This window comes from Pelobates fuscus, chromosome 1 (genome assembly GCF_036172605.1).
Source record: "Pelobates fuscus isolate aPelFus1 chromosome 1, aPelFus1.pri, whole genome shotgun sequence".
Lineage (NCBI taxonomy): Eukaryota > Metazoa > Chordata > Amphibia > Anura > Pelobatidae > Pelobates > Pelobates fuscus.
The window spans coordinates 412,418,195-412,432,523 of record NC_086317.1 but is presented as its reverse complement, the minus strand read 5'-3'; the positions used below and the strand labels follow the sequence as shown (position 1 = coordinate 412,432,523).

Genomic DNA, 14,329 nt, shown 5'->3' with positions numbered 1-14,329 from the left:
GCTCTGCAGAGGAGTTGGTGACACCGCCACGACTTGCAGGCAGTCCTGCTGCCACCTCCTCTACTCATCCTACTCCATCCTCTTCCATAACCTCCTCGGCTGAGTCCTCTTCTGCTGCTGCGTCTTGCTCCACATAAACGGCACCCCCCCCAGGTACTATTCCACATCCCTATTATGCTCTGTGTCAGTGTGTATCAGGGGCTCTGAGGACAGGTGTCAATCCATACCTGCCAAGTGACCCTATGTAGGGGGAACAGTCCCTATTCTGCTCTGTGTGAGGAGGAGGAACGGAAAATGAATAGCTCGGCATCCAACCTTGTGCAAATGGGGTCTTTCATGCTGTCGTGCCTGTTGAGGGACCCTCGTATAAAAAGGCTGAAGGAGAACGATCTGTTCTGGGTGTCCACGCTACTAGACCCCCGGTATAAGCAGACAGTGGCGGAAATGTTACCGAATTACAAGTCGGAAAGGATGCAGCATTTGCAAAATAAATTAAAAAGTATGCTTTACATAGCGTATAAGGGTGATGTCACAGCACAACGGGAATCTAACAGGGGAAGAGGTGAAAGTCATCCTCCTCCTCCCACAACCACGCCATATCTGCCAAGTGACCCTAGGTAGGGGGAACAGTCTCTATTCTGCTCTGTGTCAGTGTGTATCAGGGTCTCTGAGGACAGGTGTCAATCCATGTCAGGGTGTCAATATGTCATGTCAGGTGTCAATCCATATCCATTGTGATTTAGGAATGTTAGGTGATTTATGCCCTTTATGTATTAAAACCAGACTCTGCATCAACTGTGTAATTTTCCATGGGAGTTTTGCCATGGATCCCCCTCCGGCATGCCACAGTCCAGGTGTTAGTCCCCTTGAAAACAACTTTTCCATCACTATTGTGGCCAGAAAGAGTCCCTGTGGGTTTTAAAATTTGCCTGCCCATTGAAGTCAATGGCGGTTCGCCCGGTTCGCGAACCGAAAATTTTGTGTTCGCGACATCACTAGTTATCAACCAAACAAATGTTTTATCCAGAATTTCCTAACAAACCTAACCTGTGTCCAGTACTATGTCTGAAAGAATATCTGGATTGCACAACTGCTCTTCAATCTTCCCAGGAAAGTGCTTTTTTATTTCTCTTCGGAAACCACATCTTGCAGTTACATCTCCCACTTTGGCCCGTTGGACCAGATGGATGCGCTCTACAGCCGGGATAGATGTCATATGTTTTATCACCCCATTCTGTGCATGGGGCTATGGCCTCCAAGGCTTCGACGATCGGGTGTTTGGATGATGATATGAAGGCACCAGATTGGTCTAACGAATCTACATTTCAAGTCTTTTTACTATCGTCCCATCAAACATTTTTCTTCACGGATTATTGCTCAGCTTGGAAACTGCATAACAGCCTCGGTGTCCAAGTTTTTACTATTTACATGATGCAAAGTCATGATGATGTAAAGTCATGATTTTATTAACACGGAGGAGAGTATTATCCTCTCCCGACCATCCCGTGGAGGGTGTATACACCTATTACTTTTATTGCTCCAGGTCTACGGTAACTCGCATACAGATTGGTTGAGTTCATTTTACGGATTGACTAGTTAGGATTTGGTCGGGGAATGGTTATCTGCAAGCGGTATATTACGTAGATTCTTGACACCTGTAAACTGATTGGCTCCCCTGTTCACAGGCAGATTTATAATGTTATTTGTTAAGTTACTTCATTTTTTTTTCTCTCAATTGTTTTGCTGCTGAGGAAATAAAATAGAAAGAATGCATAATACTCGCCTCCGTGTCGTTAATAAAATCATGACTTTACTCCATGTAAATAATAAAATCTTGGAATTTTATGCCATCTGGTAAATGTTTTGTTCACGTTGCTCCAAAATGTTTATTTTCTCATTATTCTAGTTCTAGTATAGGCAAGTGGGATATTCTTTCAGATCTGGATGGACATTACATTTTTAGCTTGTTTTTCCCAGTTTTGGAACTTAGATATTACCATATTTTTTTCACTCTACCTCTTTTAGCTTGAATTCCTTGTTTTGATTTGGATCCCTGTTGGATATATACGTTGAGCCTGCTTTGTTTTGTTTCCTGGTCTTTGGGTTTTCACAAGAAAGGGGAGTTTATGAGAAACATGCCTTTTGTGTATATTACATTTATATTATGGTTAGCATAGCAAGACCACTTAATGTTCTCACATATTTTAATATTCTTATTATAGCCAAATTTACCACCCTAACTCCTCCCACAGTTTTTACACTAAATAGACAGTAATATACCGAAACTTGCGGATTGTTCCCGATCGGATTGCTATTACTTTGTGGAATGTTTCGCCGAATGGTTCACGGAATACCGTCGTTCTTGTGGCGAAATTTGTCCCATAGGAATAAGTGGCAAAATGTTCAAAACTAGAGTGGGAGCTGGCAAAAGCTGAAAAATCAGGACATGATTTCTAAACTGCCACCACTACCTCATTTTCAAGCCCACCTACACAAATCTTATATCAAAATGTTCAGCTATCCCTGCTGCCACTAAACTGGCTAAGCCATAGTCCTGATCGTTTTCACAATATGACCATTTGTTTGCAACTCATGCTGCCCATTGACATTTATTGAAACTCCACTCTAACCAGCTCAAATTTGAAGGCCAATTTCTAATCTGTGACTGTGCCTTCATTTTTATTCCAGAGGCATACTATGCATGTAGGTCTGGGTCTTGTGATTCTCACAATATAAGCTCTTTGCTGTAGGATTTATAGTTTTAAAAAACGACCGTTTGAAGATGGCAACCGCCAAAATACTCTGACCTGTGCCAGGCTGGAGCAGCAAGTGATGTCATAGACAGGGCATTTTGTACACCTGCTAATGTTTTTATAAATGTATGTTTTAATGTAACTGTGAAGCCCTTTGGGCAACAACGTTGCAATTAAATGTGCTATATAAATAAATAATAACAGTTACTTTGCCCACTCCAATTGTAGACTACTGGTGGAGGCAAGAACACTTCACACAATTTCCCCAGAAATTGTAGCTTTTCTAGTGATATAGTTTCTCATTTTTGCTGCTGAGGGAAATAAATTATGCATAATGCTCGCCCTCATTAATAAAATGACGACTTCATATTAATAGTAAAATCTGAATTTGTCAGAATTTTAGACCCATATCATTGAGAACAATATATTCAAAATATTTAGCTAACAGACTCGTCGAGTTGACTACCCATTAAATGGATAAAAGCCATGTTTTTCTTATCTAATAGACACGCATCTAATAGTACGAGGCAATCTATAAACTTGATTCACCATGTCTGTTTTCCTCAAAAGCATTCTCGTCTTTTCTTTGGATGCAGAGAGGCATTTGACAGGATAAATTGGGAACGTTCCTTATTCATAGATGCGTTTTTTGCTCTATGTAGAAAAACCCATTGCTAGAGTCTCCGCATCAGGAAATATTTCCAAAAGCTTTGATGTGACTAATTGAACAAGAAAGGGATGTCCATTGTCCCCAATTATTTTTGTATTGGCAAAAATTTACATTGTGGCAAGCTTATGCAATATATGATCATATACTTTAACTAAACCCCCATTATTTTTTGCCTAGGTGAGGTGTTTTTAAATGAAACGATTACAATCTGTAAGATTTTAAATCATTGTTTAGTGAATAAGCAAGTGCGCTGGATTGTGTATTTTGTATATATTGGCCCCTGAAGGACCCTATAATGTATGCATGTTCAGGTGAGTGCAGCCCTCTAGGTTTCTTTTATTTATATTGTACTGTCTTATTCACATTTGTATAGCACTGTGGAAAAGGTTGGCACTTTATAAATGTCAGTAATAAATAAAATCAGATTTGCGGTGGTGGTCAAGTGGGTAATATGTACCATATATGGCGGCAATGCAATAAACTAAAACCATTCTGGATTTCATTATTTCCCTTAAAACTAATTATTGCACCTGTGGAGTATGGATCATTATTTAATGTGCAGTTTGCAATATATATTTAATACTAATGTACAATAGGTGTATGAAATATTGCAGGCCCTTTTGCTTAGATTTGAAAACGTTACACTTTCAATGACATTTCCACAAGGTTAAAGTTAAATTAGAACAAACACATGTGCTGTCAGTCAAATGTATACAAAACTCGTCGTAAGCTAATTACAGGCAAGAGCCTTCTAGAGAATATTCCACAAACACATGTGCTGTCAGTTAAATGTATACAAAAACACTTCGTAAGCTAATTACAAAATCGAGCCATTTAGGGAATATCCCAAACTTAGATATGCAATACATTACATCATGTAACAAGTTAGAAAACCTTTTTGGGAAAATCACACAGGTGGGGGCTGCTTTATGGAGGACAAAATGGCTATTTAACTGAAGGAGAAAGGATAGGACGTTGTCATTCTTTAACATTCATTCACTCAGGCATACATTCAACCATTATTCCATTCTCACTTGCACACGGACACCATACATGCTGTAAGCCACTAATACTTTGGTAAGATTAATTATTTACTGACTATTTTTGCATTCTGTTACATTCATCCAATACACTTTTATCTTATATTTATTTGAGTCATTGTTTCATTTATTACAATATTACTACAGTGCCTTTTGGGTCTGCAGACACTGAATTATTTTAGTGATAAATCAAAAATCATCATCTAGAATGGTTAAGGAAAACAGTATTTATAAGTAATTTGGGAACGGAAGGGTCTACTCCGTATACAGCTATAGATTGCATAAGACACGCTAAGCTTAGAATGACCCGGAGTGACCTTTTGTCGGTAAAGGTCCACATCATACCTGAAGCGAGCCATAACTATCAAAATTGAAGTATCACCGAAACCGACAGCACCAACTATAAACACCCTTTCTGCTAAAATTGGATTGTTCAAATTGACCCAGAGCTTTACAAGTAAAACTGAAAAAATAGCTATGTTCCATATTCGTATAGCAGCAAACATCTGTAATCCCAAGATATTGGCAAGTTGTGCAAATTGCCACTAGTAATGAAATCCTGGCTATTATATGTGAAAATAACATACAAAATTACCATATGTCCTTCATCCCCACTTTCAATACAACTAGGACAAACTTGGAACTCAGGGAGGACACAATTAAAAAGCGGTGTATTAGATAATTATTGTATAACTGGTAGGGTATATTTTAATGTATATTTGGTGTAAATATGTGAAACTCATCAAAACAAAACATTAAGCCTATGAATACTATCATAGCAACCTACTTTTCTACCCTACCCTTACCTTTTATGTTACTATACCCTACTCCCTCTAGCATGTAAGCTCATTGAGCAGGGCCCTCAACCCCTCTGTAACTGTGCTTCCAACTTGTATTTTAGTCCACCCATTGTACAACACTATGGAACTTGTTGGCATTTTATAAATAATGCATGGTTGATAAATATTGTACAATAACTAATGTTAAAATAATTCTATGTATAGGGGAAGATAATTGAAATGGTATTTGCCAATTGTCTATTGAATTGTATTAGTTGGGTCATGAAAACTATTTTCCCCTTTGTTAATTTTTTTTAAAACATATTTGAAAAGAATGACATTGTTGTCAGCTAACAAATACAAATGCACTTTAAGCCTACTATTCAATTAGTTATACTGATCTTCAAAGGTTTAGACTAATTTGAATCCATGATTTAAAAAAAAAAAAAAATTACACATATATATATATATATATATATATATATATATATATATATATATATATATATAAATATATATATATATTTTTTTTTTTTTGGGAAGATCGTGTATTGAAAATGGCCAGCCTGAGGTATTTTACTATCAGAGAACATGTTACAGCTCTCCCAGGAAATTAAGAAAATAAGCCAACAATGGAAAGGGTTAAAATAGTCTTTCCAAAACGCATTTCTCCAAACCTGGAGAAGAGAACTGGAATGCAAACCCCATTGAAGGAGAATGCATCTAAGCTGCCAAATAATCAATAAAGGAAAAACAAGGCACTTCAGTTTCTGTTTCCATTTACAAATACAGAGCTAGTAGAGATGGCACTCATACTTTTATTGAAAAGAAAAAAAAAAAAAAAAAATACTGTAGTAAGCTGATAGTAGTTCCAGACTTAAAACTGTTTCTTACATCATCTGAACTAGATTAAAAAAAATAATAAATAAAGCTTCAAAACAAGCTCAAGGATCGCAACGATTATTTGTTGTGTGCTTTATGAATAGTATTTCAAAACAAACTGTTTTTCAGTTAATAAAAGTAACACATGCAATTTACTTTTTACATATAAATCATAAGATTGGTATCCATTGTATCATATATATATATATATATATATATATATATATATATATATATATATATATATATATATATATATATATATATATATATATATATATATATATATATATATATATATATATATAACTTAGTGAAAAATAATTTTATAGGAAAATGTTATCCTTCTGTCATCCCTAAATCATAGGGAAGAGAAAAAAAAATGTACGGTAAGTGAAATTTTTTTTCATTGCTGTGATTACATACCGTGAAGGTATTGAGACTAGGAGTGTCCTATCACATTCTACACACGATAGAGGGTCACCAATTAAATGTGTTGGAACTACTGGAAGTCTAACTTACCCAAAACTATTTTAGATTTGAGTCCGGATGTTTCCGGCAAATTGCAGTCACTTCCATGAAGGCATTTACGCAAACAGATTTGTAACAATTACAACTTGGAGCCCTGTGGAGAAGCCATTTTATTGTATTTTAAATACATTGATGACACCTTTGAGATATGACATAAGTGAACACTGATACAAACCATTAATTTATCATCTTCCCCAATTCAATTGACGATTAATGCAGATTTTGACCCATGGACTTCTTAGATGTGAGAGTCAAACCAAAACCTGTTGATAGAAACACTTTACTTCATGCTAGTAGATTCCACCCAAATGCACCAAAGGCATCCTCTTCTGTAGTCCAAGTTCTTAAAAGTTCTGAGGTATAATTCTGATGAACAGAATGTGGGAAAAGTTCTGTGAAAGAACCTACAAGAGGGATATTCACCGGAAAGCACTACAGAGAGGTCTTCATAATGTTCCATCACGTAACAACGAAGAGAGCTCATCTCACTTGGTTTAATACACTACAGCTGCTCTAAAACTACATAAAATCATTGATGGCAACTAGCGGATTTTGACAAAAGATACTTTATTGGTTGACGAATTTAAGGATCGCCCGATGTTCTATAAAAGGAACAAGAACCTTAGGGACTTGTTAATCAACATTCATTGTTATAACACAGATCAAGCCAGCAATTAGGGAAACTTATTTAAGCAAATGAAGAGAAAGTAGGCGGTTTTATACTATGGAAAAATACATTAGTCAACAGATAACACCTAGAGGTCTTAGATTTCAATAGTCTTCAAACTAGATAATGAAGTGTTTATGGATATATGGGATAAGGCTTTAGAATCCTTTTCCATTCATATGATGGACATTATTGAACAGAGGAAGCAAACTTTACATCATCTGAACAAAACAATTAAAGAAGTCCAAACTAAATTAGAGAAAAATAATGAATGAGGATTTCATAGATTTGAAGGACTTCAATGACCTTAAACAAACACTATAGGGTCAGGAACATGTATAAGTATTTCTGACCCTATATTGTTAAAACCGCCATCTATCCCCCCCGATCCCTAAATATAGTAAAATATTACTTGTACTCAAGTCTGAAGCTGCTGGCTCTGCCCCTGTCTGCTTCTGAAACTGTGGTGGTCTGAGCCTAGAATTTCTAGGATTCCAGGTCAATTCCACCCAACAGATGCTCTATCTTCCAGAAGTAAAGGTCAGAGCCAACAAGAAAAAGATTAGATGGGTACAGCAGACCCCAGAAATCTCAGTGCATCAGCTAGCAAGAGTGACAGGTCTCCTTACTTCATCTACCCAAGGGATTTTTCCTGGTCTGTTACATTACTGAGCACTCCTATCTGCAGACTGGTAACTCTTATGAAACGCGTCTTGCCCTGGATGTGATTAAAGTATTTAACCCAAGTTTTTTCAAGACAAAAATGTAATGATCTAGAATTTGATAAGGCAGGAAAAGAAAAATCTGGATATGGTGAACAGGAGGCAGTACCAAGCACAAGTAGTGTAAAACCTTGTGTGGGAACCGAAGAAGTGACGCTATCTTTTCTCCAAGACCGGAACACAGACTTGGAACGCAACTTGCATTCCAGAAAAAGGGCAAAAGGAGTTCCGGTGTTCTATCAAAAAAGCATACCCCGTTAAAAAGCAGGGTAAATTAACGCCGCAATGCGCACGCGCGTCTAGTACTCCCATCGGAGGTACAGCGCGCGTGCGCACGCACTACTGAGCAGGGAGCGCTTCACCACCCGCGCGTGCGCAGTACTGGGGTAGGGAAATTTGATGCTCATTTCTCCTGTTAAATCTCCCTACCCCTATAATGCGCATGCGCGGACACAATCGACCGCACGTGCGCAATGTGGGGTAGGGAAATTTCACAGGACAAATGTATACACTGCCCATGCGCTGGATTGGGTAGGAGGAGCTGGAGCTTGTCTCATGTGCACTGGTTGTGTTGGTTAATTATTTTCTGTGCTTACTACAAGTTTGCTATTCTATACATTTATTCTACTACACTTAACACCCTTTCACCATCCTGTGGGTGCAGTTGTAGAAGGATTAACAGGACACCATTAAGGTAAGAAAACACTTTTTTATAACCCTCTCCCCCCCCCCCCCCACTTACCCTCTGCTAGTCTGAACTATATAGCCCCCCACTTACCCTCTGCTAGTCTGAACTATATACACCCCCACTTACCCTCTGCTAGTCTGAACTATATACCCCCAGACTCCATGAAGGTAAGTAATACTCCTATCGTGATGACAACTATTTGTGTCTTTATTGTCCACTCACAGGCTTGATTTAATCTCTTGCCTAGTGTCCTCTCTCATCAGACTCCCTGACGGTGAGTAGTACCCATATGGTGTTGTGACTGTAATAAGAGTTCATAATTTTGTCCTTATATTGTCTCCTTACAGGCTTCACATTTCATTCAGTCCCTCACCTCGCCTATTGTGTCTTTTTAGACTTTTTAACGGTGAGTAATTCCAAGATCGAAGTGATACAATTATATTGCATAATTTGGTCCTTATTGTTCCCTTACAGGCACGACATTTGATTTTATCAGACTACCAGACGGTGAGTAATACCCATACTGTTAACTTATGTAAGACTTTAACATTTTATACTCTCAGGCTGTGCAGTAGATTAACTCTGTTGCACTGTAGTGTTCATTGTTAGTGGAATTTACACTATGTTGTGGTATTTTACAACGAATGTTGGACCAATTTTCCTTTCACTGTGAAAAGGCTAGTTTCAGATTTTGGTTACATATGTTAAGTGGTTATGTATGGCATTTAGGGTAGTTTTTAGTGTTTGAGATACATTTGTAAAATTATGATGTGTGTTCTATTTTTAGAGAAATGGAGACCAAGTACAACGACATCGTAAAATTCCTCGGTTTTGGCGAATACCCACCCGGGTATTCGAAGACACAGAGGCAGACTTTCAGGAAGACCACTGCCAAATTTACTTTAAAGGGTGAGTATCAAAAATACAATCAATCTTAGTTGTTTGTAATTAAACGAACCCTTGAATTTTTCATTTTCATTACAGAAGGAGAGCTCTTCATTGGAAGAAGACGACTTGTGAAAAACGAAGAAGAAGCAAGGAGGATCTTCGTAGAGTTTCATGCATCGCCCATTGGAGGACATACAGGCATCAACAGGACGTGATCGGCCATCTCCTCGAGATTCTTCTGGCATGGAATGGCCACTGATATTGATAAATGGGTACACATTAATTATCTTTGTGTTTTGCTATATTAATGAATGCTTGTACACAGGTTAACAACTCATTTCCTACAGATCCAAGAATGTGATAATTGCCAGAAGTCTGGAAAGCCATTGTCTGCTCCACAGACGTTACAATGTATTAAGGTAAATATCTACTATAGTATTGCATAACAAATGTTATTACATTGTTTTACTTAAAAATGTAATATATTTTTTTTAAATCACATTAGGTATCTGCTGTCTGGGAGCTTGTTGGGATTGACCTAACAGGTCCCTTCTTAGAGACAGTGGATGGCTTTAAGTACATATTGACGGCTACGGATTACTTTTCAAAGTGGGTGGAGGCTTTTCATCTTAAATCAAAATGTGCTGCTGAGGTGGGACGCCATATTTGCTCCATGGTCTATCGACATGGTTGTCCCAAGCGTATACTTTCAGACCAGGGTAAAGAATTCGTCAATCAAGTATGTGTACTTACAATTTAACATTGTTGTTAATAATATTTATTTTGTAATATGTGTTGGCTTATAAAAAATATGTTCCTACTATTTTTTTCTTCTTCTTTCAAGCTCAACGACCACATGTGCAGTCTTCTTGCAATCGAAAGAAGCGTGACAGCGGCATATCACCCACAGACCAACGGCCTTGATGAAAAGACGAATCATAACATCAAAAGGCAAGTTGAATTCAAGTTTTGATTTTATTTCTGATTTTAGTAGAACTTTGACTCACAGGTTTACTTAAAGGGAATCTCCAGTGCCAGGAAAACAAATCCATTTTCCTTACACTGCAGACTCCTTATGTCCCTCCCTCCCACCCCCCATCCCAGGTTGCTGAAGGGGTTAAAACCCCTTCAGTGACTTACCTTTATCCTGCGACGATGTCCTTTGGCGCTGGTTTTGGCTCTGCCCACTCTCCTCCCCCGCCAACGTCCGCGCGCGCATTACAACTCCCCATAGGAAAGCATTATCTATTGCTTTCCTAGGGGGATTCCGGCGACACTGGAGGTCCTCATGCATTGCGTGCGGACGTCCAGCGTCTCTTTAAACACGAAAAGAAGCCGGAGGCTCCTCCAGTAGCTGTCTCATAGACAGCCACTAGAGGAGGACTTAACCCTGCTAGGTAATTAGTGCAGTTTATGAAAAACTGCACTACTTACTCTTGCAGTCTTAAGGGTAGTGGGAGTTGGCATCCAGACCAATCCAATGGGCAGAAGTGGTCTATATTGTCAGCAATATTAACATGTCTTCCTGACACTATAGTGTTAAAGAAACACTTTAAATTTCATGCCCCTTCTGATTACTTTTAAATGCTTTTTTACTCACCTTTTCCAAACGGTTTGTTTCTCCTAACAGGTAGAGCCGTCCAGGCAGAGGTGGCTCTCTAATTAGGAGATTTTAGTGTCGCCTTAGGGCAGACTACCATATCGGATCCTAGGTCAGAAACCGAGGAACAGACACAGGAGGGGGCCCGGCGGCTTCCCCATAATGCTGCTTTGGTGCAAGGCCCCGCTAGTCCGTCTGCCTAGGAGAGAGCCAGCCTCCTGTCTGCAGCATTGCCGGGAGTGAGCTACAGATGTAAGTGTCTCGCAAACTCCTGCCTGTCAGAATGTTGCCGCTGGTTACCAGCTAACTCTCTGACTGGAGATAAAACATTTACCACATGGTATGCAGCTCACTCCCGGCGGAGCTGCAGACCAGAGAGCCTGACTACTGGGGAGAATGGGTGCACACAGTACCACCAGTGACGGTATTTATGAACCCACTCACATGAGCTGCAAAAAGCTGCACTACGCAAATTGACATCTCCTCGTGTTGTTTTTTCAGCACACTTGTTTATATTGTTGTATGCTGATACCAAATTTACAACCAGACTATAATTTATAATTTCTATTGTGCATATAGCGAGCCTTGTTCTTTTTCACCATCCTATTCTTCATTTATGTAGTATTTTTATTTTCAATTAATGTTAAATGTAAGTGATTAACATTAATCTTGACTTTCTTTTCCCAAGTCATCTGCATCTTTGATTGTCATGCAAAGCATAGAAGACAGAGGTAGCAGTTCCTGGTTTTTTTTTAGTTTGACCCTGTTGGTCATTTGTTTGGCCATGCCCTGTTGGTCTTGTCTTTCACTCTATTGCCGTTCTGGATTTATTTTTTTTTCCACTTTGGTAAAGTTGCCACTGTTTGGCATCGTGTTCTATCCAGTTCTCGTTATTAACCATACATGTTTGATATTATACCAAAGAACCTATACAGGTTGAGTAATCCCCTTGTCAGAAATGCCTCAACATAAGTGAATTGAATTTAGGAAGCTTAGCATATATGATTTTTCTTGCAGATTGGATGTTATATTGGGATACTGCTTTGTTAATAATTTGTTTTATTTTTCAATACTTCATTTTAAGATAAGGCACACTCAACCTGTATTAGCTTTGGATCCAGAATGTACAGTTACATACCTGGAGTTAAAAAAAAAAAAAAAATACAGCAAGAAAATTTAATAGTTAAAAACATGTGGGAAGATGAAGATGACGAATCTGTGGAAGCAGTTGTGGGACCATACAAGCTGTATGTTTCTTCGTTCCGTACACTGCATGGCAATAATTGGCTGGTTGATGAGGTAAGAAAAAGTGTTATTCATTACTGTAATGCTAAAATATAAATACAAATATTTAATAATTGATTTTTATTTTTATGCAGGTGATTGATGCATTCATCCATCATCTTATTGTGAAGCATCAGGCAAGTGTGAATTATGTTTATTTCTGGGTTATGTTAGTTGCGTTCGTTATTTTGCATTATAATTTTCCATCTATTGAAACAGGAACCTGTTCGACAGTTTGATGCAGTACTGTCATCTGTATTATTTTATGGTGCAATAGAAAATCTTGGAAAGGTTAGTGACTTGTTAAAATTACATTTTTATATATTGAATATATCTATTTATAATGAATTACCTATTTGGCTTTCTAACTTATTCTTCAGATGAAGTTTCCAGTCGAAGATCTGTGGTTATGCCCTGTAAACGTTGGAGCTCACTGGATTTTATTGGTATTTATTATTAAAATTATTTAATTTCCCTTTCTTTACTTATGTTGCCATGCACTATTATATTCTGTGTATATTCTATGTAAATATATTTAACTACAATCCTATGACACCACAATGCTCATTTGCTCTATATAGTGTTGGCAAAAAGTAGGTATACAGTAGAATGATATATAATAGTGCAATACTGTATGTAATGGTTAACAATTATTGAGTATAGTATAGCAGTCACAAACACATTGATAGAAGGCTCAAAACTCATAAGTGGAGGTGACCTCCAGTCTTCTCATTCCGATATCCCAATAAAATTCATGTGGAGCGAGGGGGAAAACAATTGGTTATAGAATCAGTTTACTTACTGATGATCACTGATATTTAAACAATTTCTTATGTTGTGACGTTCATTGATCACACTGTATATTTACTTTTTGGTCCACCTGATATATTTTAAATATTAATGTAATCACCAAACTTGGATGATTTCACAATATATTTTTTAGGTTGTCATCATGTCCAAGAAGGTCATTGTGCTAATGGATCCAATGGCAAATGAAAACCGCTATGTTTCAAAAGTGCAACATAACTTGCAGTAAGGGTGCCTCTGAAAACCGTTTTAACTTCACATAAGCTTTAATAAACAAGTGATTCCTATTTTTAAATCTGTTACTTTTGTCATAGTATCTTCTTGTGGATGTACAAGCCGGATGAACAGCCAGATCAATGGAAAACATGGATAATGTACCACAACAACCAGCAGGATTCCACTAGCTGTGGAGTTTTAATATTGATGGTAAAAAGTTTTCTAACATAGTAAAAGACACTCAACAAATGCGATCTGCAGTTACAAATGTGAATTATTATTTTACAGTTTGCCAAGGAGTTCCTACGGACACGTACAATCAGTGAAGTGAAGACCTCTCCGGAATATATAAGGGATGCACGACTGGAAATAGCTTGTGCCTTACTCCAGTATAAAGGTCAGTAGTGATGTACCGAACTGTTTGCCGGCGAATAGTTCCTGGCGAACATAGCATGTTCGCGTTCGCCGCGGCGGGCGGACACATGCGCGGTTCGATCCGCCCCCTATTCGTCATCATTGATCAAACTGATCAAACTGATCGTCATCATTGATCAAACTGTGCCTCACGGTCAGCAGACACATTCCAGCAAATCAGCAGCAGACCCTCCCTTCCACACCCTCCCACCATCCATTTTCGATTCATTCTGAAGCTGCATGCTTAGTGAGAGGAGAGAAAGGGTAGCTGCTGCTGATTAGATAAGGAAATTGATAACTAGGCTAGGGTATTCAGTGTCCACTACAATCCTGAAGGACTCATCTGATCTCTGCTGTAAGAGCAGCACCCCAAAAAGCCCTTTTTAGG

At 38.2% G+C, this 14,329-nt stretch overlaps 1 long non-coding RNA gene across 1 annotated transcript; it reads left to right on the top strand.

The window, feature by feature from the left end:
* The first annotated feature begins 12,882 nt into the window (after positions 1-12,882).
* On the top strand, positions 12,883-13,901 carry LOC134596990 (uncharacterized). Its single transcript, XR_010090337.1, has 3 exons — positions 12,883-12,950; positions 13,626-13,737; positions 13,816-13,901. It is a non-coding gene; the product is annotated as an uncharacterized LOC134596990 (long non-coding RNA).
* Positions 13,902-14,329: the final 428 nt, after the last annotated feature.